We start from the raw sequence: 27705 nt of genomic DNA, 5'->3' as shown, positions 1-27705 counted from the left end.
CTGGATCAGTTAAATCAGTTTTAATTTGTTGATTGCTTACTCCAACAACTTGGATGGTATCCCCAGAGAGAGGTAGGTTTTCAATTTCCACTGATCTAACAGTAGAACGGGTAGCACCAGTGTCCACTAGAAAAGTGATGTCTACATCGTTAACTTTCCCGTTTACAAATGGACCGGACTGGTCAACCTCAAGAGTGGCTCCAACAACACACTCTTCCTCCTCTCTCGGGCACCGTCAGCAATAATCATCAGAATCACTGTCTTGGCTTTCTGTTAACAAAAATTGTTGTGAAACATTTTGCATTTGCACCCTTTGTTGCTTTTGCTGTTTTTGCGATCTTATTACCTGTTCATTTCCCTGAAATCCCACGTTTGGATTATATTTTTGAACTCCCCCACAATTCGGAAATGGTGGTTGTGGCAATTGATCCTGACAGTTATTCACCTGTTGTTGTTGCTGTCGCTGAATGTTTAACTCGTTTAACCCTTGTTGCATCTGTAGCTGTTGCTGCAGGTCAACACCATTCTGCATCTGTGGATTTAATAAGGGATTCTTTAAGTTTCTAGGAGGTTTAGGACACTCGTCTTTCCAATGTCCAATTTCGCCACAATTAAAACAAGGTAATCTTTGTTTCAACTCCTCAATCTTTGGGCTAAATTTTCTTGGAAAAATATTACCTTTAAGCTTTCCTTGTATCTGGTTCGTATTTCCAGTTTGAACAAAATTTGTGTTTTTATTACCCATGCTGGCAATTTGTTGCTCAGCCACCTTTACCTGAGCCCACATGGCTTTCTCCTTGAGCTTCTTTTGTCTCACCTCTAATTCATCACTGCAATACTTAGCTTTTCTCAGAATATCGTCCACAGAAAGTGATTGCCATCCTACAATGCTATTTCTGATCATGTCTGCAATTTCAGGTTTTAGTCCATAAACGAATCTATAGATAAAATGACTCATGTCCTTTTCATCTAATTTTTCATAGCCACTGTATTGTTTAAATATTAACAGTAACCTTTCATAAAAGGAATGAACTGATTCTTTTGTTTCCTGATTTGTCCTTTCTATTTTAACCCAATCAACTTCTTTGGGTGGAATTTTGTTTTTCATCCAAACGATCACTTTTTCGTAAAAATCCATTACAAGAGGATTTGGGGCACCTGTTTCTTTGATTCGTTCAGGTTCTGTTTTTGGCCAACTTATTGATATTTTACATTCTGTCCAAAGATCTGATGGTACGACAATGTCGAAAAATCCATCTAAATCAATCCACAGAACTTTTGACACTTTGATAAATCTATCCACTTGTCTATACCATTCTACCGGTTTTTCTCTCAATTTTGGAAAATCATTTGTGAATAGTAGTATGTCCTGTCTTGACCAAGGGACATGAACATATCCTCCACCTGCAATCTCTCTCATTGGAAATTGTTTTGACAATTTTTCCAATCTTTCATCTTCCTTCTTTTTCGTCCATTTTACTCTCCACTTATTCAGTTCTCCCAGCTTTTTGATGTAAACAATCAAATCTTTTATATGCACTATTCTTCCCATTGAGTTCAAACTCTCAATGTCACTTTCCGAAAAGTCTAATCTGTAATGTTTTGCAAAATTCTTTTGTTTACTCACATCGATTTCAAGTTCCGCTGCTAGATCTTCTAATTGATCATATTTATTTTTAGTTTTCCACTGTATACTTTTACAAATGAACAGTAGTTCATCATCTCGGTAATAGTTTAAACTATCTGGACCAATTGTTCCAATTATTAATTCTTCGATATTTGCTTTTAATTTAGCCACATCAAGTTTTGGAGTAGTTACCCTAACTTCAGGACTTCCTACATCTGAAATAGCACCCATTGATGTTTTTGGAGATAAATCCTCATTAAAGGTTAAATCTGGCATTCTCGATCTCGAAGAGTTTATTTCGGATATGTCTGAGTAAAATTTTTCAGCAGCCTTTTGAATCTCTGCATTTAAAGGAATAGTTAACCCTGTTTTGTTTGATTCTCTTTGGTCAAATACAGGCTGAACAGGACCAATCGTTACTGGAACTGTCACAGCTTCCATGCTTTTTGTCATTCGTTTAATTAATTCTTCTTTAGATTTAAAATATTCAGCAGAATCAACAGCCTCAACGTTTCTTGTTTCCCTTGCGTAGTCTTTTGGAGCTTCCCTTGCTCTTGGAGTCATTGCAAAATGTCTACCTTCATTTCGAACATTATCAAATTCTGGTCTTCTTGGAGTTTCGATAATTTCACAATTATTTGGATAAAGTTTTGGAGCTTCACTAATTGGAGGTGCACTCGGTGAAGTTTCAGTAGAAACCACCGGAGTAGACCATGATCTAGGAGGTCTTAAAGGTTGATTCTTTCTAGCTGTAGTGTATATTTCTTCCATAACTGCATCTTCAGATTCGCTTTCTATAGATTTCCCAGCAGGAGTACCCATGACCATTTCCTGAATTAAATACAATCCTTCACTCATGTTTCCCTGCCTCCACATTCGCAATCTATCTTCATGAGTTTCTCTTCTCCAAGGTGGAGTTTTAGTAGGTCTTTTAATTCCACTAGCTTCTCTTTGTAATTGATACATCTCATCTTCCCACTCAACTAAAGCTTCAAATTGAGTTGGTCTCGGTTTTGGAGTAAGAGCATTCATTTTCTCTCGTAAATTTCTCAAGACTTTTACATTAAATGAACCATCATCAGGCCAAGTTAAAACACCGTCGTTCTTTGTATAGCGTTTCCAGCTATCAAACCATAAAACAGTATGATATCCATATTCACCTTCCATGTACGCTGCAGGTGTTTTATACTTATGAAGTAATTTACCACCTCGCGTTTCAATTTTCTTGTCGGGTGAAAATAAATTTTTACGTTTCTGAAATAATGTTGGCTTTTTCTCAACATGTTTAAAATGATAACTCATTTTTAAAAGTTAAATTTAATTCGCAAAATCGTTCGTAAAATATTTCCGGGATGTTCCGCAAAGCAACCAATCCGTGCGCGAAACACACCAACAAGCCAATGACAGTTGAGCTACGTCAATTTCCTGCTCAACGAATAAAAATGGAGTTTTTCTGAAGGACCAATCAGCTTACAGGTCGTCAGAGACTCAAGAGCCAATCAGAGTATAGCTTGTGACGTAAGTCACCCAATCCCAGCGCGGCTCTGTGACGTACACAGTAGCTGCGGTTTCTCGCTTCTCACTCCTAGCGCTTACCCCTCCTTCACAAAATCTTTTCACAGCGCCATTTTAAGGGCACTTTTCAGTGTAAATTTATTCTTAAACAATGACAATAAAGACTCATCTGTTCGTTTCACTATTTAGGATAGTTTACATACATACAAGTATCCACACTTCGGAATAGTCGGCGCTATTCACACTAAGGATAATTTTCAATTGTCAGTAGAGTAACTCTTACCCCACCCTTCTAACACGTAAAATTATGAACTCGTTTTCCTCTGAACGCACCGCGAAGTGACAGTTCTAAGAGTTCCACTTGAACATAAATTACAAATCAAATTCGCACTTTCACACGGAAAATTCCCTAATTTCGAACACACATGAAATCCGTACAGGACTCTCACCTGTTTATAGAAATCATGCACCGTTAGCAAAATAACGACGTTATCCGTACAGGACTCTAACCTGTTTATAGATATAAAACATGTACCCCTACAGGACTCTAACCTGTTTATAGATAATCATGCACCGACGCTACTCTGCCCTTCACTCAAGCTCGGATATAACTAATACTCTTATCACAGTGAGTTTTATGGAAGGCGCTTTGTCCCTATTCTCATGCTGCTCTAATTTCTTAGAAAACCCTCACTTTACGAGATTCACACCTAGCCCTAACACTGTGCTGCGCGGCGACAACACTATGGTACACGGCGGTACCTCTTGTGATACTCGACGATATCACTGCAAACAGAACAGATGGCTTGCGTGACTAATTTCTCGCCACACAATCTATACCGGTATAGCTTACAGATAGCACGAAAAACGAACTCAACATGTGTTAAAACATCGATCCTATTTCCATACCATAACACTTTAGTAACCCTTAGCAACCAACATATTACCTTGGTTACCCTTAGCAACCATCAATTTCTGCTACCAGAGAATTGATCCAGCGGCCTATAGAAAATATATCATAAACAACGCTACCCTACTTCATAACCTATAAACAAAATACTATACTAATTTATGGACCCATTTAGAAACATGACATATTTGGGCCTACTGAATCAGGTGGTCAGATTAAATCTATGTACACCTTATTTACAAATTATATACAAATATATACATCTGCGGAAAGAATATTATCATTAGAATAAATCCTAACCATTTAAACGACCACCATTGGCGATGGGATCTAGCTAATAGTAACCTGCACTTCTGAATAACCAAGACCAGCTTGTTTGTCAAAAGTAAGATTTTATTTACTAAATTATGGTATTTCAAAATGTAATTTTATAAATGCATTTTTATTAGCATTAAAGTAAGCATGTTTGAAAATCTTCATAAGAAAATTACAGTTTAAGTTAGAAACTCAAAGTTTAAGTATGATTTTAGCAGTTTAGCATTTCTAAAACCTAAGTCCCTAGCTAAGCTAAATAAATGGAAATAAAGTAAAGTTCAATGAGGATTCTTACGTGCTCCACGCAAAGTCCAGCAGCACTTCACCCTCATCGGAAAGTTAGAAAGCAGCAGCCAGCCCATCCCTAAGGGCATGACTTTTTATACCTTTCTATGCTAGCTAAACTAAGCGAAGGAAAGTTTTCATAAATCCTCGAAGTCCCATTGGCTGAGAATGACAAGTGACATGTCACCCACATTTCAAAAGTTCCATTAGGTCACGTTTCTTAAAGACCATTGTCTTTTCCGAATGCAACCAGGAGCTTCCTTGGTTTGCAACAATTGTAAATCAATATTCTCACAGTGTTCATTTTATTTCCGTGGGTGCCAAGTTAGAGCTGACAAAATTGTCCTTTATCACATATCCGACCTTGGCCACGTCCGACAGAATGATGACAGCACATCAGTTTTTTGCTTTGTGAATGCAGCTTTGACGAACACTTTTTTCAGAATGGGCTTCTTGTGACTTGGCAGAAGTAAAATTCAGCTTTTAGCAAACTCGAGTAAACTAGGCCCAAAAGCAGGCAATTTATGCTTTCTAGTATAAAACAAACACAAGAAAAGTATTAATGTAAGAAAGAATGTTGATTCTGTATCCACCCTAAGTTTACTAATTAATTAACCCTCCCGATTAGTCTAATGTTACCTAGCAAATGCAAACAAATAAAGCAGCGTTTATATCTACCAGTCTTCATTAATCCATGAGACTTATGTGCACCTAGAATAGTAGAAATGACATCACATAGACAAGGAAAAGCAAAATAAGCACATGCTTCTTTTAAGTTTGCTGCAGTTAGTAATGACAAAAACGAAAACGACAAATTATTTTTATTATTTTGCACGAACAAAAAATGCAACATTTATGCACGTTTATGAGCACACATGTTAGTCCCCCCAGGTGTAAAGTTTAATCTAGGTTGTATTAATACAATACATCACAAATCATTAATATTATTATTCATGTTATGGAAATGTGACTTTGCGAGTTTAAACAAAATTTTGTTTTCTATCTCGCTCCATCAGTATCCTAAGTGTTTACCTTATCATCAGGCATTAGTGCCAATAACATCGTCCAAAGATTTGTTTGGACATTTAACAGTTCCTTGATGATCTAACATATACAGTTAATGATTATGCAAGGTCTTTTACAACATGCCCCAGCTGTCTGGCGCTATAGCTGCATGACAAAAGACCCTGGTCTGAGTGTCTTATATTTATTCGTGAGATCGTGGTCTTGGACGTATTCAAAATAAAGGCATGTAGTATACTCATTCGTGCCTTGAATTTCGATCGTTTTTTCAGTCATTAGCGATCTTAACTAATAAAGTTATTCAAAGCTTGTCTGCACGGTGTGTTTACAAATCGCGGTAGGCCTACCGACGAACATGATATCCTGATTGGCTGTCGATCCCTCCTTTTTAACCAATCAAAAGAGAGCTCACATCACGGTCACGAGGAATCGTCATGCAGGACCAATCAGATAACACAATATAACGGGTCCCGCACCTTCCGCCGGTACCTCCCCGATCGGCTTGGATGCCGCTGCTGTAGTACCGACGGACAGGTAAGAAAGATGTACCAGGGCTTGGTATGGTTTGGAAAATGCTTTTCCTGGAACGTGTATGTGACGCGCCGAATGGGGCGATAGTAAATGTGTGTGTGCCAGTGATAAGACACGAACTACGGACCTCATGGGACTTGAATGAATCTGCCATTCTGAACGATTCACCGGGTCATCTTACGGTCTTAAATGCCTTTTTCCCTGCTTGACTGTGCATGACACGCTAGATTGGGGAGATAGTATGTGGGTCAGTGATAACACACGGACAACGGGCCATTCGAGACTCAAATTAATTTATTTGTTCGAGTGGTTTTAACCACAAAGCACAGACTTGATTCTCGAAGACATAGATATTTAAATAAAGTGCGGGTTTCGTTTGCTCCGATCTCTTTCAGATTGGGGAGCAACAACATGAATGGAGCTTTATTCACTGAAGCGTTTTCGTTTGTAGTGGCACACTTTTAACCGTCTGTATATATGCTGTCATGTATGTGTTTGAGAGTGAGCAATCCCCTGGTCTAACCTGCGCTGCTTTGACCATTGGAGTAAATTGGTAGCTTGAGTGTATTAATGCGTGCATATTTACATCTCTTTCTACTTCAGAGCAGTGCTTCTCCTCTTTCCTGAGCCGTGGCCAGGTGGGGTGAGGTCTATACCTCTTACAAAAATGGTAAGATGGGGCTAAATTCCTTCATTGGCAGCTAACAGATTAGGCCCAATGATTATATGTATGCGCTTCATTGTTTAGAGGCATTCAGCAAACTATGTTGTTACTCATTACTAAACATAATTATGTATTTAATGCCAAAGTGTTTCTCTAACAGAACACCCTTAACTGCAGTCTTCAAACCTTTTCTGTTTCCTCTTTTTCCAGAAGTCATGTTAAGAGGGAGCAGAACACCTAGTGATATCAGGTGATCTCTGTATCTTATTTTGATTTTGAGCACTTATTGTATTCACTATCACTTACTTTGCAGTAGCTATTACTAACATGGTCCTGAAGAAAGCAATGACAAACACGTCTATAATTTGCTGAAACATGTCGACCACATTTAACATCTAGACGGTCTTTATATATTTTTTGACTGTCATTAACTACTACTTTTTAACATTGGAAGGTAGGGTAACACCAGAATAAAGTTATAAGTACCCCCTATCCTATTTTACATTCACCAATTCTTTCCACACTTTTTGAGCACTGCAACATCAGTCCCTAAGTTTTGATATTTTCATCCTCAGAACTTGAGAAGCAAGACCCTAGTTAGACCTTACTGTTCGGCGGTGGAGCTCCTTCTTACATCAGGACCCCCGACCGCGATAGTAGATTGGCTATCCCAGCAGTGCTCTTGGTGGAATCCCAAATGATGAAGGGCGGTTCCGTGTGGTGACTGATGGGCATCCCTCCTTGATCATCATGGGGATGACTCTCCTGCTTCCGATACAATTGGTTTGAAGTTGCTATAGGGCACCCTGTTAGAATACACTGTGTGTCAGACCCTCCAATATATCTGTAGTGATATATATATAGGGAACGTGTTGGAGCATGGTCTTTAAAATTCCCCTTGGTCCCAAATAACTGTTTATTGTTTGTTCACAATACCCACCATGCTACCCAGCCCTTTTGAGGGTGGGGTTGTGGGCCCCAAAAAGGAAGCAGTAGTCATGATCAGCATGTCGGCCAGTCCCCACACCTTCGGTTGCCACTGCCTTCAAGCTACATCAGCGACCCGTCCATCCAGGGTCAAGACTGAGATGACATGGTGGGCTAAAAACTACGGATTGGAATGTGGCCCCAGCGATTGACAGATTCATTCAAGCATTCCATCACCTTGTTGTTGTTGCATTTGTAACAGTCATTATGTTGATGGCAGGATCCAGCACCACCTTCCCCAGTGGAGCAACATAACCTCCGACAAGTAGGTGCTCCAAATTGTGCAGAGGGGTTTCTCCTTTCCATTTGTGGAGACCCCTCTGCCTTTGCCGCCATTCCTAGAACAGCTGACTGAGGACCGTTTCTACTTGCTTTATCAGGAAGTGTAGGCTCTGTTGGTAAAAGGCACCATTTAAAGGGTGCCAGCTCCAGAAGTAGGATATGGTTGCTATTCCTAGTGCTGGAAAAGGCCAGGGGACTATACTAGATCTGTGCCCACTAAACTCCTTTCTATGGAAAGAGAAATTGAGACTTTGGCTCAGGTGTTGTCTGCCCTGGACACTGGAGGCTGGATGGTGGCGTTGGAATTGCAGGCTGCTTATTTTCACATTCCGTCCTGCAAACCCACATGCCTTACCTGCGGTTTGCGGTGCACCACAAGCATTTCCAGTTCGCTGTGCTCCCTTTTGGCCTCACCAGTGCCCCCCCCCCCCCTGATGTTCACAAAAGTGATGGCAGTTGCTGCAATTCATCTCCAGAGGTCCGGGGTTACAGCCTTCCCCTGTCTCAACAACTAGCTGCTGGAGGCAGGTTTGCCTCAAGCAGTCGTCACCCACCTACAGACGACCGCAAAGCTCCTTTATTCGCTAGGGTTCACTATCAACATGCTGAAGTCACACCTAGCTACGTCCCAGACACTCCCGTTCATTGGAGCTATTCTGATACATCGCAGTTTTGCTACTTTCTTCTGAAGTGAAGATGTTTAAATCTCTGTCCTGGATTTCGGTGAGACTTACTGTGAAGATGCAGGGCCTATTTGCTTCCTGCACTATGCTGGAGAAGCACACCCAATAGCACATGGGGGCTCTAAAGTTGGATTTCAAGTCCCAGTGGGCTCAGCATCAGAGGAATCTATCCGACATGGTCTAGATTTTGCTGAAGGCTGTAAAAGATCTGGAGTAGTGGTTAACGAATCGTGATTGGCCCAGTGGCATATCCTTCTCCATTCCCCACCTGGAACTTACAATAGTGACAGTTGCATCACTGCTGGGTTGGGGAGCCACCTTGGAGAAGTGGAGATTGAAGGACTCTCGTCTCCGGCGGATTCCCAGCTCCACAGCAACCTTCTGAAGTCTGAAGTAGAGGGCAATTTGATTTGTATGGAAAGCCTTTGTCCCATCCATCACAGCAAGGTTGGTACAGGTGTCCCGGAAAACACCACCGCTATTTGATATTGCAACAAACAGAACAGGGTGGGTTCTCAGACCTACCGGGATCTCTATATGCCAGGGTGGATGAACTCATCTGCCAATGCCTTGCGGATAATAACTGCTGTCTACATCCGTTGGTGGCGCAAGGTCTTTTCTGAGAAAGGGGAGAACCTTCGCTCGATCTATTCGCCACCACTAAGAATGTGCAATGTCAGCACTTCTGCTCATCTGAGTTTCCAACGCAGTTCTCACTTTGCAATGTGTTCCGTTTGGACTAGAACCTGGGACTCATGTATAGCTTTCCACCTAACTACTCCTGAGCTAAGTCCTCAAGAAGATCAGGACTGACCGGGCCAAAGTCATCCTAGTGGCTCCGGGTAGGGCAAGGATAGTTTGGTATCAATCTGTTCTCTGATCATTCTGCCCCTTCGGGAGGACCTTCTGTCACAGGAATAGAGCAGGGGTCTACATTCGAACCTACTCATGCTCCACCTTCATGCGTAGGGATTTAGCGGTCTGTGTCTTAATCGTGGCAGCCAGGCCACCCTCACTAAAGACTGAAGACACCTGCTGTTGAAAAAAAATTGTGGCTTGGTACTCCTCTCGTCGAGTTGACCTGCTCACAGGCCTCTTGTTGGAGGTCTTACTATTTATGTTATCTTTGGTCCAGCAATGCCTTGTCCTTGGCACCATGAAGGGTTACCTTTTAGCCATATCTGTTTTTGGAGGGGTTGCACGATCAGCCCCCACTGTTTGTCTCTCCTTGTGACTCGTTTTCTTAAGGGCTTGCAACATTTGTTCCCTGCTGCCTCTTTCAGTATGCCCCACTGTTATCTTAATTTCGTCCTAATATTTCTCATGGGTTTACCATTCAAACCCCTGCATAGCTGTGTGCTGAGACTCCTAATCCTCAAGGCGGCTTTCTTGGTGGCCATTACATCAGCCTAGAGGGTCATCGACCTTCAAACTCTGACAGTAAAAACTCCATACACCAGCTTCTAACCAGGCAAACTAGTTATTTAAACATGTTCCTCTTTTCTGCTGAAGGTGGTCACTCCTTTTCATATCGGCCAGACCATCAAGCTGCTAACCTTTTTTGCTCCGCCTCATCCTTCTAAAGAGTAAGCGAGGTTTCACTTCCTGAACTCAAACAGAGCTCTTTCTTTCTACATGGATGGGGGAATGATCAGCTCTTAATTGGGTTCACTGGAACAAAAAAAGGTGCAAAGCAGTGCAGAAATGGACCAGTTCTTGAAGGTTTGTACTTTGTGTCAAGATCTGCTATGTATTAGTTAAAAAACAGCCACCTGAAGGCAAAGCATGAGGTCCCATTCCACCAGGGCCAAGGCCACTGTTGCTGCGTTAGTATGCAGGCTACCTGCCCTGGACATCTGCCAATGAACCACTTGGTCATCCCTCCGTAAGCCCACAAGGCACTACTACTTAGATAGTCAAGTCCATCAGCAAGAGCATTTCGACTACTCAGTCCCGCTAGACTTTTTGGTTTGAGCCAATTCTTAGACACACATCTGGAGAGATATTGCTAGGGTATTTATTACAAGTTGAGGAATCTGTGGTTAGAAGTCTCTATCAGAAGAGCACCCTTGGGGAAGTCTTTTTCTGGTTGAGACCCTGTCTAACCGCAGGTTTCTCATCGACTCTCCCATTCTCCCTGCTCTATGAACTGCACTCTTACCTAAAGATCCCATTAGACATTGCACACTGGTTAAACATTGGTTTTAAGGTAGCTCTTACTTTTTGGCATAGAAATAGTCATGAAAGAAACTGTCAGCGCATCGGGATGGCGCTTATATGGGAACTGGGACGTCACCTACAACACGGGTGACACCAATGCTGAGCTGATCAATTGCACAATCTGGCTCACAGAGGTTTTGCTTAAGACTTTCCAGGTCAAGTCTGACGCCTGGGGGATATTCTAAGGTGAGAAATGTGTGGTTAGATCATCTCTACCAAGAAAAGCATTTAGGAAGTTAAGTAACTTGTTCGTTAATCCCAAGTCGTCTGCTTAAGTATACAATTTTCTATTCTGATCATTTAAGCTTTTATTTGCCGAAGGGTTGGTGGTGTTCCTGTTAAACATTTGATGGATTACAGACCTATCCACCTCACCCCCTTTCCTCAGTTTTTGTAGGCCAGGAAATCAAGTGACTTGGAAGGCTTGCTTCAAATGCTGGTGCAGCTTCCTTGAGCATTATGGAATACCTGAGTGGATTCTTTTCCTTGGTAATTTCTGGTTGCAGTAAGACTCATTTGGGTCACTCTCACAGGGAAAGTTTGGAGTTATTTTCCTTAATGGAAAACCTGGTCTCTTCCTCCTGTCGCCCCCAGGTCTCAAAAAAAGCCTATTTGTTTGGTCGGCCGTATTATTGTGATCTTGGCCATTCTTGAATCTTTGTTGGGTTCTTCATTGCATCAATCGATAACGTCTGATGATCTCAGCAGATATTCTAGGCAAGAAATCCTGTGATTGATTAGGATCACAGGGTTGAAGCAAGGCTTTCTTCATGATGTCCATATCCAACTCCTGTCATTTCACTAATTATTTCACCTTCAGCCTCCTCCATATACTCTTCTTTAAAATTGGCTGTATAGGAATCCCAGCGCTGAACTGGGATGGAGGAGTGTTGTACACTACATTTAAAGCCACTCCCGATTTAAATAGTATGGATGTCCTGAACCCCCCCCCCCTTTCATTTGCTGCTACAACGAAGCTTGCTGTTTCAGCTGATGGAGTCACAGCTCTTGCCATTGGGCTCATTAACGCTATAACAGTATTGAGGCAGATAGAAGGAACATTATTTTAGTCTTTAAAGAGGTTGGCGAGAGCTTTGACATAATGGAAATGGGCTGTTGTAAACGCTGAGGAATTTGTTTGCGCTCTCTTATCTTGGCCATTAATATTTTACTCTGACTTGCATTTGGATGAGTCTAGGGTCAGAAAGCTCCAGCATCTCAGACTGATATCATAACCCTGGTGGCGCACGTTGGTAAGATTGAGTGGGCCAGTGAAGAGGATTTAAAACAGTCTTTATTGAATAATTAAATTGCAAAAAGCTGAAAGCAAGGTAGGATGGTGCAGGTTATGCAGCTTGACCTATCTATCTTTCCCTCTCCAACTGCTTCCTGCCTGAACACTGGTTTAAGTCCTCTTCAAATCTTGTTTTTGAACCACAGTCTCATGGAATCTAAATGATCCTGGTTTCAGCATCCCTCCTACCCTATTCGTTTGTCTCTCAAAAAGGCACTGAAAGAAATATTTGGCATTGGGGAGGAATTATAGTTGTATAGCATAATTATAGTTCAATTAGTCAATTATATGGCACTCTTAAACCTAAGAAAACGTTAAGATGAAACATGAAGAGTGAATGCTAATCAGAATCCATCACACCAGTGAAACAATATTCCAAAATTGCCTTAATTCAGTCACGTATGTATTTTTTATGGGAATAACCTGGCTATTTCAAGAAGACACTCATTGGCCTGGTTTAGTGCCTACAAGAGGTAATTTCTTTTTTTCTCCATTATTATATCTTTTGTAGAATCACAGGCTTGAATCGTCCCCGTTGTCATAGTGGGAGCACCACAGTATCTGTATTAAAAGCAGTGATAAATGCTTAGCATTAGTCTCCATTTACAAAAATAAAAATAATACACATTGTTGGCCTATTCACAATGTTTTAAAGCATCTAAACTTCCGCCAATCAGAGCTCAGACCCAGAAGCCCTCAACCCCAGCTGAGCCACCATCTCTCAGATTTCTAACCGCATGTCGTGTTATAGGGAGCCTCCATGAGTGCTACTCAGTCAGTTTTCCTCTTATAACCTTTTGACTTGCAATTATTCAGTTCATCTCCAGTCATCAAGAGAACATCTAAGGTACAGTCTGGGAGTGTTTTTCTGACAGAATTTTACCAGAATGTTTGAATCTAAAAAGGCAGTTAAGGCCTTGTAAGACTTGTGGAAAATCCAGTCAATATTCTGAGGATCCCCACAAGGAGTGCCTGTATTGCTTGTATCTATTTCATAAACCTAAAGACTGCAAGTACAGCTGTACCTTTATTGCCAACTCTCAAAGACCGTGAGGGTAGATTGCTTCTGTGGCTACAGAAGAAGAAAATTCAGTCCGATTCGGATTCTGAGGAAGAGGAGAGGCCTCATACCTCCTCAAAAACAAGGAAGGATGGGGGTACATCATCCTCTGATAGAGACGCAAAAAGATCAAGATCTCACAGCAGAGAGGCTAGTGTGGAGAAAGTTAAAGCAAGGGCCCAGCTGTTCCTTCTTCCTCTCATAAAGTGTCTCTCACCACCCTTCTTTGTCTCTTATACTCCTTTTAAAAAGCTGTCTTCCAAGAAAATGTGATCGTCTGCGAAGATACTACCATCTATGGTGGATAGCTCTCCCCTGAGGCGAAAAGCCGGGGGAATCTTCCTCTACCTATTGCACCTGTAAATTACATTAGTCACTGACTTACAAACGACTGATCTTAAAAATTGTAAAATATTTTAGAAAGTGCTTTTTTAAACATTGCCGCTGATCTACAAACGACTGATTTTAAAAACTGTAACATATCTTAGAAAGTGCTTTTTAAACGTGATCATACCTCGTGGGTGAGATTGCTTCACCAGAGGTCTTAGTGCAGTCCCCAGACAAAGCGCGCTGCAATCAGGCGCCCTGACCTCACTTGACCCTCCCGAGGCGCCATCTTGGAGAGGGAAGGTCAGCGCTGCAGTGGCTAGAACCCTCCCGCCCTCCCAGGATACTTAAGGCAGGACCTGGGATTGTGCAGGTAATTTGTTCTTGCTCTCCCCTGAGGCGAAAAGCCGGGGGAATCTTCCTCTACCTATTGCACCTGTAAATTACATTAGTCGCTGACTTACAAACGACTGATCTTAAAAATTGTAAAATATTTTAGAAAGTGCTTTTTTAAACATTGTCGCTGATCTACAAACAACTGATTTTAAAAACTGTAACATATCTTAGAAAGTGCTTTTTAAACGTGATCATACCTCGTGGGTGAGATTGCTTCACCAGAGGTCTTAGTGCAGTCCCCAGACAAAGCGCGCTGCAATCAGGCGCCCTGAACTCACTTGACCCTCCCGAGGCGCCATCTTGGAGAGGGAAGGTCAGCGCTGCAGCGGCTAGAACCCTCCCGCCCTGCTCTGCCCAACCACGAATAAAAACGTGGCACTATCCCGTCCGCGCAGCGGGCGGCGCGCCCAAGGCGCGCCAAAGGCAAGCCCGTCTGCGCCCGTCCGCGCCGGGACCGGGCCAAGGGCCATGACCCCTGGCCCAAATCCTAAAGATTCCCTCATGGTTTACTCAGAGGATGTTCTCCGTAATATGAGACCACCAATGAATAATGCATGTACAATACTCGATTTTTGTAAAACGCCTAACAAAGTCGAAAGATGTTGTCCTCACTGCCACTTAACGACATCAAATCAAGGCGAGAAGAACCTCACAAAACAACATCCTAAAACCAACAACGTTGCCATGGCCCTCATCAATGCACGGTCCCTATGTAAACATAGCCAAGAAATCGCGGACCTGATAACAGATTCCCAGTTAGATATACTTTTTATCCCAGAGACATGGACAGACGACTCGTCTGACCCGGACGTCGTCATTGCCACGCCTAGAGGTTATAAAACCAACAGACAAGATAGGCCTAGAAAGAAAGGTGGAGGGATTGCCATTATAGCTAGAGAAAATCTTGAGGTTATAGTGACTCAAATACAGGATACCTCGTGCGAGGCCATGATGTTTGCAATCAAACTTAGCCCACACTTCAACTTTAAAGGGCTTCTTTTATACCGGCCCCCAGGAGTAAAAACTGGCTTTTTAACGAGTATAAGTACACATTTGGAATCTCTGGCACTAGAGGACTCGATTACAGTACTAGGTGATTTGAACTTTCACCTAGATGATAATAACCATAAGGAGACGCGAGCTCTCATCGCGGATATGGAAGCCCTGGGGCTCCAACAGTTGGTTACTTCACCTACTCACCGAGCTGGACACATTCTAGATGGTATATTTTCTAGTGTCCGGGGGCTCCATGTACGCAATATTCTTCCGATGCCCTGGACAGATCACTATGCGGTTTTCTGTACCTTGGTTATGGATAAAAGTCCAGTAAAAGCTACCACTCTCCCCCAGTTAACATCCTTTAAAGCGTGGCATAATATCAACCAGCTGGACCTAAAAAAACAGCTGGATAACACTTGTCCGCTAATCTCGTCCAACTCCAACCTGGCCGTACAACAACTCCAAGACTGGCTGGGACATGCCATGAATTCGTTAGCCCCGACTAAGAAATTATCTAAGAACAGGTCTACCCCGACTGCACCATGGTATACAGCTGAATTAAAAGTACAAAAACAACAGAATAGACACTGGGAAAGACAAAGGAGAAAGACCTACAGCCCAACAAGCAAAGCTAGATACAAGGATGCCTTGGCAACATACAAAACCATGATTATAAAGGCAAAAAAGTGTACTACATGATGCAAATTGAGCAGGCAAAAAACTCCTGCAAAAAACTATATGACATAACTAAAGCTCTCTCGGGTAACAACCCTGACTTGACTCCACCTCCATCACAAGACATGTGTGATGCTCTGGCTAATTTTTTCTTTACTAAAGTGGATGATATTTATCAAACCTTTATGGCAAAAACTACACACACCAAGGTCCCCAACACTATCCATGAGGTCCCAAAACCTATCTCAACGTCATCCTTTACTAACTTTATTCCTTTGACAGAAGATCAGGTATTAAAAATTGTGTCGACGGTTAAGACTGGATCCAGGCTGGATCCATGTCCACCGTCGGCTCTCTTACCAGTGATGGACTCGATAATACCAGTCCTGACACAAGTATGCAACTCCATCCTGCTGTCAGGGACATACCCCCTCAACCTAAAAACCACACTGCTTAAACCACTGTTAAAGAAACCAGGAGCCGATAAGTCGGAACTAAAAAACTATCGGCCCATTGCCAGTCTCCCGTTCATGGCCAAAGTGGTGGAAAAGGCCATGAACATGCAATTATCTGAGTATATAGAAACTTATAAAATGTTAGATGACACTCAGTATGGTTTTCGGAAATACCATGGGACCGAAACCGCCCTTATCAAAGCATCAGATGATGTAAGATTAATAAGAGATCAGGGCGGGACAGCAGTCTTGGTACTGCTGGACCTCTCGGCGGCCTTCGACACGGTCGACCACAGCATCTTGGTCGACCGTGTCGGGAAGATGGGCATATCCTCTACCGCAAGAGCTCTCCTCGCTTCCTTTCTCGCTGAGAGAACGCAGGCCGTCACTCTTGGCCCCTACCAATCTGTCAAGTTGTCACAACCGTGTGATGTACCTCAAGGCTCATCCCTAAGTCCGACACTTTTTAATATCTACGTGTCGGACCTGGCCAATGTCATCAAGGCACATGGGATGAGCCTAACCTCCTACGCGGATGACACCCAACTGGTTATGGCAATAAGAGGTGACGGAGAAGAGGCAGCCGAACAATTTCAGAGAGGATTGACGGAGATAGGTGAGTGGATGGCAGTTAATTGCCTAAAACTTAACTCGGAAAAAACCGAAGTGATGATTTTTGGACAACTTTCACCTGAATGGCCCGCCTCCTGGTGGCCTCAAACGTTTGGCGCCCCTCCCAAACCGGTGACCAAAGTAAGAAACCTAGGAGTAATTTTTGATGACCAGTTAAACTTCATGGACCATGCCAACAAAGTGGCCTCTACAGCCCATCATAAATTACGCATGATTCGGAAGATAAGCCCCTATCTCCCAACAACGGCTATTAAAACATTGGTGAGCTCACTAGTATTGACATCCTTAGACTATTGTAATGGGCTTTTTATTAACTCACAAGTCAGAGTTATAAAGAAACTGCAGACCATACAAAATGCGGCAGCTCGCCTCATTCTTGGAATTCCTAAGTTTGCTCCTCTTTCTGACGCAATAACAAAACTCCACTGGCTGACGATCCAGAACAGAGCCAGATTTAAATCGCAGTGCATTGTTTACAAAGCACTAAATAAACAGGGCCCGGAGTTCCTTACAGACCATCTACGTCCTTACCAACCTACACGGCAGCTGCGCTCCACCAACAGCAACCAACTGTCGGTTCCTCGCACCAGAACAGTGACGTGGGGAGATCGACGTTTTGTGGTAGCAGCTTCCAAACTCTGGAATACTCTGCCCCAGAACATCAGAGCTTGTTCCACTCTGCTCCAATTTCGAAAAAAGTTGAAAACTTGGCTGTTCGATAAATAGGTTCATGGTACGGGACAGAGGTCAGAGCAACGCAGCTTAATGAACATCAGCTGGCAAATTAATTAGCGCCAAGACACCTCCGGGTATATGTTGCGCTTTATAAATGCCAAAAATAAATAAATAGCTCGCAGAAGGTGTCCTCACCAATGACTTTGCGACGACGACTATGACAACAACAATGGCTTCCTCATTGTCATCAACGAAGGCCCTTACGACGGTGAAGATTCAATTGTCTGTGATGGCAAACATCAACTGTGCCATCGATGGGCCGGTCAACAGTGGAAAAAGACATTTTATTCATCTCTCACAAGGACACAGTTTCTAATCTGACTCCAGACATCTCAAACATTTTACAACTTTCTCCGGTCCATCTGCTGAATTTCCAAGGCATCTCAAAAATGTCACTTCTTCCTCTAACACCTCTGTTGGAGTTCCAAGAATCGGGGGATGAAAGTGTCTTCGGTCCTGCATATAGTCTCTCCCAATTAAACGTAAAATGTCCGGACACGGAGGATGATGACTCAGATCAGGAGCAGTCCGAATATATAGAAGAAGATTTTTTCTTCTCAGAGGTCAAACAACTCCCCAGGGATATGATACATTCCAGAGCACTATCCCTATGAAGAGCAACAGGAGGAGCCACAACAGGTGCAAGAGTCAGCCATAGTGATTCCTGTCTTGCTACTAATAAACTTATGAATGATGATTCAAAACTATTATAAATAATTCCCCAATGCAAATGCTCCTCAACAACCTGCTCCCAGCCAGGAGACCTCGGATCCCTCTGGTCCCACAGGGCACACCGAGACCTCAAAAGTAAGATTAATTCCACCTCCCATCACTATTTCAGACACCTTTCATGACCGTGATGATGATCAGCAGCCTAAAGAGGGTGAGATCCAGGCGGATCAAAGTGACCACCCTGAGTGGGATAAATATGTAGCACCTATGCCAGCATCTCCAACTCCTCTTACAGCGGATTCTCCACCAACAGACATTGGTGGGTTTCATGACCTGTTTGGAAGGTCTTCCAAGTGCTTTGACCTTCCACTACCACAAAACAGACCAACTGCACCTATATGATTTTAAGGCCGGACCGCAAATCTCAACACGGTCCATTCCCATCTCAGACTTCATCTGACAAGAAGGCTTGAAACTTATGAAGATCACAGCATCAGTTCCGGCTGTGATACCAAAGCTGGATAAGAAGTACAAGGCCCCAGAGAATTCCCTTACATGCCTCATTGGCCAACCCAGGCCTGATTCGGTCATTATGAAGGTGGCTCAGAGAAGAGCAAAGAACCCCTCTTTGTGATGCACAGCTCCTCCGGACAAGGAAGGCCATAGGATTGATAATATTTCAAAGAGATTTTCCGCTATGGGGCTACATCCATCAGAGCCTCCAATGCCCTCCCCATCCTAGGGAGATATGATCGCCCGATGTGGTCTGACATTTAATTTCTGCTAAAATATCTCCCGGAGGACAAGAAAAGAGGTTCGAGACCTACTTGCTGAATGGGAAAATACCTCATCTGAGATAATTGACGTGGACATGTCATCAAACGCTTTCGGACAGATGACTTGGGCAGTGGTACTGCGACGCCGGGGATGGCTAAGAGCAACTGCTTTTTGCCAGGAAGTACAAGCAAAGATTCTCAAAATGCTTTTTGATGGCGAGAACCTCTTCTGGAAACCTGTTGATGAGGCGTTGCAGTCTATAAAGGCTGATACTGACACCACTAGGTCACTTGACACCTTGCAACAAACACGTTTTCAGCCTTTTCGTGGCAGGGGAAGAGGACAACTTGTTACCATGCATCAATTTCAGCAGAGGATTCAGCCCTATTCCCAGCAGAACTTTTGATCTCTCATTCAGCCCAGTCCTACTGTCCTACAACATCATCCACCAATGCCAGATAGCAGGTGCTGCGCCGACCTTCGACTGGGGGGAAAAGCGCAAGACGCCTCTAGGAGGCAATGATAGGAAGCAGGTACCTGTCACCGTGGTCCCACTACAATGCCACAATCTTTCTTCAAAGTACTTGGATGGTTAGAAGCTCATCTCTTCCAAGAGATGGGTGTTAGACGTAATCCAGCATGGTCACACCCTGGAATTGGCAGTCATCCTTCCATCCCGAAAAAAGAAAGTTGAAGACTTATTTCCAAGAACGCAATAGAAGAAGTGTCATTCCATCAGCTCAACCAAGGATTCTATTCCAACTTGTTCCTCATCCAGAAGAAAGTCAGGGAAATGGAAGTATGTGATGGATCTGAGTAGGCCTGGGTGGTAAATTCCGTTCCGCTCGTGCAATTTGGGTAATTTCGCGTTCCGCGGAGAACGCGAAATTGCCCAAAATTCTGCGTTCCGCGACTTTGAGAAATGTTGTGCTTATTTGCGTTCTCAAAATGCGTGTTTGCGAGATATTTCCCCCCGAGCACGCAAACAGCAATTGCGAACAGGAAAAAAGCATAGCGAACAAGCAATTCCGCGTGTTCGCAGAATTTCTGCGTGTTCGAGGAGATTTTTACCGTTTCGCGGAGATTTGCGTAACGCGATTACACAAATTCCACCCACCCCTAGATCTGAGGCTCTTGAACAAGTTCATCAAGAAGCAGTCCTTCAGAATGCTTTCCCTTCAGGAGATTCTTCAACTAGTGGAAGCAGGAGACTATATGTCCTCTCTAAATCTGTCGGACGCATATTTCCATAGAGCGCCAGGACGCCCCTTTGCTGGGGCATCTGTGCGCTATAAAAATATAACTAACATAACATAACATATTCCCGTACATCTAAAGCACCGAAGGTTTCTCAGGTTCGAGGTGGCAGGACATCATTACCAATACAAGGAACTCCCGTTTGAGTTGAAGTCTGGTCTCCCAGGGTATTCACCAAGTGCATAGCACCGGTGGCAGCCTTTCTCAGACATTCGGGTCACTAGATGTTCCTGTACTTGGGCGATGGGCTGATAAAGGGTCCCACTTTTCGTTCCGCAAAGGAGTCGACCTCAGCGTATCTACAACATTTCCAAACCTTGGGGCTCAAGCTCAACCAGGAAAAATCCTTTCTCATTCCTTCCAGATCGGCAGAGTTCCTGAGAGTCATACCTGACAAGAAGTTGTCAAAGGTTTTCTCCACAGAGGAAAAAATGGCTCGCCTACAAGCTCTGATAAAGTGCCTTTCTGCAAAAAGTTATTTTCTGTGAGGACATACAAATCCATGTTGGGGATGATGTTATTCTGCCTTCCAATGATTCCAAATTGTCGTCTGTGGATGAGATCTCTAAGGTCCTTCGAGGACAGGATTTCCATCACCCCAAAAATGAAGCTGCCAATGTCCTGGTGGATGATCAGGCAAGATGTCTCACAGGGTCTCTTTCCTTCCAATGATACCTATGGCAGTCCTGATTGAAGATGCCTCTCTCAAAGGATGGGGTGCTCACCTACAGGACCTAGAGGTTTACTGGGCAAATGGTCCAGTCAAGAAAAATTGTATCACATAAACATACCTGAACTTAGTATTTCTAGGTCTTCAAGCATTTCTTTGCAGGATCAGAACCTCCTCAGTGCTAGTGAGAACTGACAACACCACCACCTTGTTTTATCTCACAAAACAAGGTCGCAGGTTCTCTAAGTCCAAGCACAACAAATTTGGGAATGGCTCCTAGTCAACAACATTGTACTGAAGATAGAGCATGTTTCAGGAGTGCTGATGATTGGGCGCATTCTCTCCGCAGAATTGACAGACAATGCCACTTATGGGAACTCAACCAGTCAGTTGGAGAGAGTTTTTCAGTCTTGGGGTTATCCAACTCAAGATCTGTTCACCACTTCTCTCAACAAGAAGTGCAGTTTTTTTGCTAGCAGACACCCTCAACTGGGATCCTGGGGGAACGCCTTCAATTTCGCCTGGAACTGAATGCTCGCTTATGCATTTCCCCTGTTCCCGCTCATTCCAAGGGTCTTACAAAAACTCAAAACGGAGCATTGCTGCCTTTTTCTCATTGCCCCAGCGTGGCAGAGACAATATAGGTTCACTGAGCTTCCTGCTTATTAGAGTGCTTGCACATTCCATTTCAGCTAACAGAGGATCTCCTCTCAATGAACCAGGGACAAGTGGGTCACCTGCAGATTCAAACTCTCAATTTGTCGGCCTGGCTCCTCAACACACTGAATTATGATATCAAGTTCTCTCTTTTGAGTGTATTTCAGTTCTGCATAAAGCTCAATCTCCTTCCAGCAACAAATGCTACTCTACAAAATGGAGAATATTTTGCTCATGGTGGTCATCTCAGTCTTATCATCCTTTCTCATCTACACCTCAGCAGATTCTTTCCTATCAGCCACATTTAGCCAAATCAGGACACACATATGCTTCCATTAAAGTGCATCTAGTGGCAATCTCTAGATTCAGGCAGCATCATGTAAAATTATCTCTCTGGTCCAATAGACTGGTCAAGGAATTTATGAAAGGTCTATTCTGGGCTTATTTCCTGTGAAGCCCCACAGGTTCTTTGGCAACTAAACACAGTCTTGTTAAAGCTTATGAGATGTCCTTTTGAGCCCACTCACAAGGCAGAGTTGAAGTTTCTCTTGAAAGGTGTCCTTTCCCTTAGCCATCACATCAGCTAGATGAATAATGGAAATCCAGGCATTCACAACCATGGAGCCGTACCTGAAATTTCAGAAGGACAAAGTCATCCTATACACTAATCCATCTTTATTCCAGAAGTGCCGGCGGCTTTTCATCTCGACGAGCCTATCATTTAACTTTCCTTCTTTCAGAATCCGTCCTCACCGGCGGAAAGAGCTTTACATTCTCTGGACATTAAACGCTGTTTGAAGTTCTATCTACAAAGGATTTCAAAAAGTCCAATCAGCTACTCATTTTCTGCTCATCTTCTAGAAAAGGTCAAGCCTTATCGAGAGCTATTATTTCTTGCTGGGTCTCAGCAACTATAACTTTCTGTCACGAAAAGGCAGGACATCCACTTATGCAGAAAGTGAAGGCTCAACTTGAAAAGTAGCAGCATCTTCAGCCCTTTTTGCAGGAGTCGCACTTCCAGACATCTGCAGGGCAGAGACGTGGGGGAATGCCCATACCGTCACAAGGCACTCCTGCCTAGATTCATGGAGTAAAGCTGGCGTGACAGTCGGACAAGCTACTCAACAAGCCTGTTTGCATAAGGTATGCAGTTTGTTGTTTCAAGATGTGTATGTGTGTGTGTGTGTGTGTATATATATATATATATATATATATATATATATATATATATATATATATATATATTCACTGAAAAAACCATAGGTTTGACACCAGTTAGAGTTAGCTGGAAATTTTATTGACATAAAACCATTGAAATTCCCACGTTGTAGTTAGTGGGACTCACTATAACTTGCGCGCCTGCAATGCACTGCTGATGATGTCACATATTACATCACTCATGACATGGTCAGTGACATCACTCATGACATCACTGATGACACCATCCAGTGAATGTGTGTCTTTCTGAAAAATAAATATGTTTTATATATGTATATGTAAAGGTCGATGGAAGAATAAATGTTTAAATAAGTGTCTTAATGGATGTTTTAAAAAAAAAAAAAATGATTGGTTAACTGGCTTATTAAGTGTATCTTAGTGAATACATATATTAGCGAGTATTGTTTAAATATTTAAATGTTTGTATCAGTGTTTCACTTTGTGTATAAGTGGCTGCATGGGTTGGTGAGTAGCTACATGTGTGTGTATATGGGTTATTAGATGTTTTTTTTAGTATCAGTATGAGTGTCTGTATGGTTTGGTGGGGGTGTTACTTAGCACATAGATGCATCAATGACTGACTCACTGTTTGTATGCGTTTTGAAGACAGCATATGTGCAGGACTGTATGGGTGGATGAGTGTGTATATGTGAGTGTTAGTGAGTGAATGACTGTCTCACTAGTGTCTTTATCAGTAACTACATATGTTTTAATCTAGTATATGTGAGTATTGATGTATATAAGTGAGTATATGTGAGATTGAAAGAGTTCTTGTTTAAATAAGTATGTGTTTCTATAAGTGATTGTTTAAGAGAGTAAGTATGTGTAAGTTTCCTTAGAAGTAAGGTGGTAGTGTGTGTATAGCTGTATATGCAAATAAATGGATGTTCAATAGTTTATTTGCATGTGTGATTATGTGTGTGAGTAACTTTTGGATGACTGTCGGTGTGTAACAGGATGTATAGGTGTTTCACTACATATGATGAGTGAATATATGTATGAGTGACTATATAGAACTGTTGATGAATGAGTGGATGTGTATATAGATGGTGGTATTACTGAATTGGTTGTTGTAACTGGTATGGGTATCTCTATTTTTTTGAAAATTTTAGTTTCTATTTTTGAATATGTGTTTCAAGGGTTACATTACACTGAAAGGAGGTCTGCCACTCTGTCACAAGGATGGTGTCATCAGTGATGTCATGAGTGATGTGACTGACCATGTCATGAGTGATGTAATATGTGACGTCATCAGCAGTGCATTGCAGGCGCGCAAGTTATAGTGAGTCCAACTAACTACAACATGGGAATTTCAATGGTTTTATGTCAGTAAAATTTCCAGCTAACTATAACTGGTGTCAAACCTATGTTTTTTTCAGTGAATTTAATAGATTCTTTAAATGCTAATTCCTAACTATAACTGGTGTGAAACCTATGTTTTTTTCAGTGAATTTCATAGGTTTTTTAAATGCTATTTCCTAACTATATAAGGCCTGAAACCTATGTTTTTTTCAGTGAATTTCAAAGTTTTTTTTAATGCTAATTCCTAACTATATAAGACCTGAAAGCCCACCAGGAATCTCCAGTATGCGCCAGGGGACTGCATTGCAGAGAGGTGCAATGAAGCCACGCCCCTTGGTACACCTCTCTGCAACGCAGCCCCCTGCCGCGTTTGCAGAGGGGGAACTAATTCCCCTTGCATACTGGGGGTCCCACCAGGAGCTTCCAGTATGCGCCAGGGGGCTGTATTACAGAGAGGTGTAATGAGGCCACACCCTTTTTTACACCTCTCTGCAACGCAGCCCCCGTGCATGTTTGAAGAGGGGGAACTAATTCCCCTTGCATACTAGGGGTCCCTGGGGGCCAACTAGCCCACCTGGAACCTCCAGTATGTGCCAGGGGGCTGCATTGCACAGAGGTGTAATGAGGCTATGCCCCTTTTTACACCTCTCTGCAACGCAGGCCACTGCTGGCGCGTTTGCAGAGGGGGGACTAATTCCCCTTGCATACTGGGGGTCCCTGGGTCATATCTGCCCAAACACCGATATTCCGAACGATTGAAAATGACTTTTCTTGAGAAACATTTGGATTTGGATTATCATGTCCTATACTTTGGAATTTTTGAAAGACTGACTTTGAGGATGCTATAAATTACTCAAGTCTGCCCGAATTGTGTGGGTAAAATTGATACCTAGTCACTTTGAATAAGAATGTACTTACGTCTCGTCTAACATTTGGAAGAAATATCTAGTTATATGACAACAGGATACCGACATAACTTGAAGGAAATAAGAACGCCCTGAAGAAGTTCTGTTGTACAGAACGAAACGTTTCGGCTGGCTGTGGTACATAAACTTAAGGAAAATAAAAGCATTTGAATATACACCAAGATTCAGCGCTTCAATAAGGACTCCAAGTGATATGATTTGATTGGACTTATTGTGCAAGTGGTGCTGTGCCAAACTTTGGAATATTCTCCACTACTCTCTACTACTTACTCTCTCCTACTCCACTACTCTCAAATACTCACTCTCTACTACTCATTCTCTACTACTCTACTACTCTCTACTACTCTCTCTACTACTCACTCCCTACTACTCACTATCTACTACTCTCTACTACTCACTCTCTACTACTCACTCTCTACTACTCACTCTCTACTACTCACTCTCTACTACTCACTCTCTACTTCTCACTCTTTACTTCTCACTCTTTACTTCTCACTCTCTACTACTCACTCTCTACTACTCTCTCTCTACTACTCTCTCTCTACTACTCACTCTCTACTACTCACTCTACTACTCACTCTCTACTACTCTCTACTATTCTCTCTCTCTGCTACTCACTCTCTACTACTCTCTACTACTCACTCTCTACTACTCACTCTCTACTACTCACTCTCTACTACTCTCTACTACTCACTCTTTACTACTCTCTACTACTCACTCTCTACTGCTCTCTACTACTCACTCTACTACTTACTCTCTACTACTCACTCTACTACTCACTCTACTATTCACTCTACTACTCACTCTCTGCTACTCTCTCTACTGCTCTCTACTACTCACTCTCTACTCTCTATTACTCACTCTCTACCTCTCTACCTCTCTCTACTTCTCTCTCTACTAGTCTCTACCTCTCTAACGCTACCTCTCTACCTCTACCTCTCTACCTCTACACCTCTACCTCTCTACCTCTCTCTACACGCACACATATACACACATATATATGCATATATATGCATATGCATTTATATATATATGTATGTATATATATATATATGCATATATAAACATATATAATCTGTATATCTATACAAATATAAATGCATGCATATATATACATATATGCATACAGATGCATGTTATTTACATGAAAGTTTAAAAAACACTAATAAAAGCAAAGCTAAAAAGCCACCTCATTACAAACAGAATGGCTTTAACTTAAACGAGGGCGAGATCTATTGCATTTTCAATGCTTGTCTACTTTGGTTCCATCAAGAAGGCATTCAGATGTGTCACACATTTGCCGTAAATTCTGAATGTTAGCACTCTAGTTGCTCATTAGATCACTGTAGTAAAGCTACTGCTCACCAGGGAAGTCTGCTGCTGGTATTCAAAGTGCATGTTTCAGTCTGCATGTCAGAATTTTTTTAATGAAATAGAAGAGGATTTGAGAAGTCACTCAAAATGATCCCTAATTTTTCTTTCTGAAGCACTAATCATACTTTCTATTGCAAAATGAACCCCCTCCTTCTGTTCCTGTTTAAATTAAATGTTTTCAGACTTACCACTTCATTCCAATCAAGATGGCTTCTGGTGTGCCATACTTTTGTCATAAGTAAGACTGTTAGCGCTCTAGTTGTTCTTTAGAACACTCTGGGACATTCTGTCATTGGGCTATACTTGGGCTACATCTGGGTGATATTTGGGCTAGATTTAGGCTCTTTTGTCTCTGGTGGCCATCTTGGGAGACTGCATGTCAGAATTTTTTAATGAAATTGAAGAGGATTTGAGAAGTCACTCAAAATGTGCCCTAATTTTTCTTTCTGCAGCACTAATCATACTTTCTATGGCAAAATATACCCCCTCATTTTGTTCCTTTTTAAATTAAATGTGTTAAGAGTTACCACTTTATTCCAATCAAGATGGCTTCAGGTGTGCCATACCTTTGTAATAAGTAGGACTGTTAGCGCTCTAGTTGTTCTTTAGAACACTCTGGGACATTCTGTCATTGGGCTATACTTGGGCTACATCCGGGTGATATTTGGGCTATATTTGGTCTCTTTTGTCTCTGGTGGCCATCTTGGGAGACTGCATGTCAGAATTTTTTAATGAAATAGAAGAGGATTTGAGAAGTCACTCAAAATGTGCCCTAATTTTTCTTTCTGCAGCACTAATAATACTTTCTATGGCATAATATACTCCCTCATGTTGTTCCTTTTTAAATTAAATGTTTTAGGAGTTACCACTTTATTCCCATCACGATGGCTTCAGGTGTGCTATACCTTTGTAATAAGTAGGACTGTTAGCGCTCTAGTTGTTCTTTAGAACACTCTAGGAGGCTGCAGTAGAACACAAAGGAATCAACTGACAGTCTCTGTCCTTGTTGGATGTACATGTTTTACTGAGAATGTCAGACTTCATTCTCACATGACTGAGAAAGATAATGTGAATTTACAGAAAATATGCTTTCAGTTTAGCTTATAGATCCCCTTCCAAACCACTGTGGGAAAATCATGAGATATTAGTTTTCTTTCAAACATGATTCATGATATCACAGTAGAAGGCTTTTTCACATGGTAAAATCCCCTTAGAACACACCACAATTCCTAAAAT

This window comes from Lissotriton helveticus, chromosome 4_1, assembly GCF_964261635.1.
Source record: "Lissotriton helveticus chromosome 4_1, aLisHel1.1, whole genome shotgun sequence".
NCBI classification, from domain to species: Eukaryota; Metazoa; Chordata; class Amphibia; order Caudata; family Salamandridae; genus Lissotriton; species Lissotriton helveticus.
The sequence above is the reverse complement of the archived record's forward strand: the minus strand, read 5'-3'. Positions refer to the sequence as shown.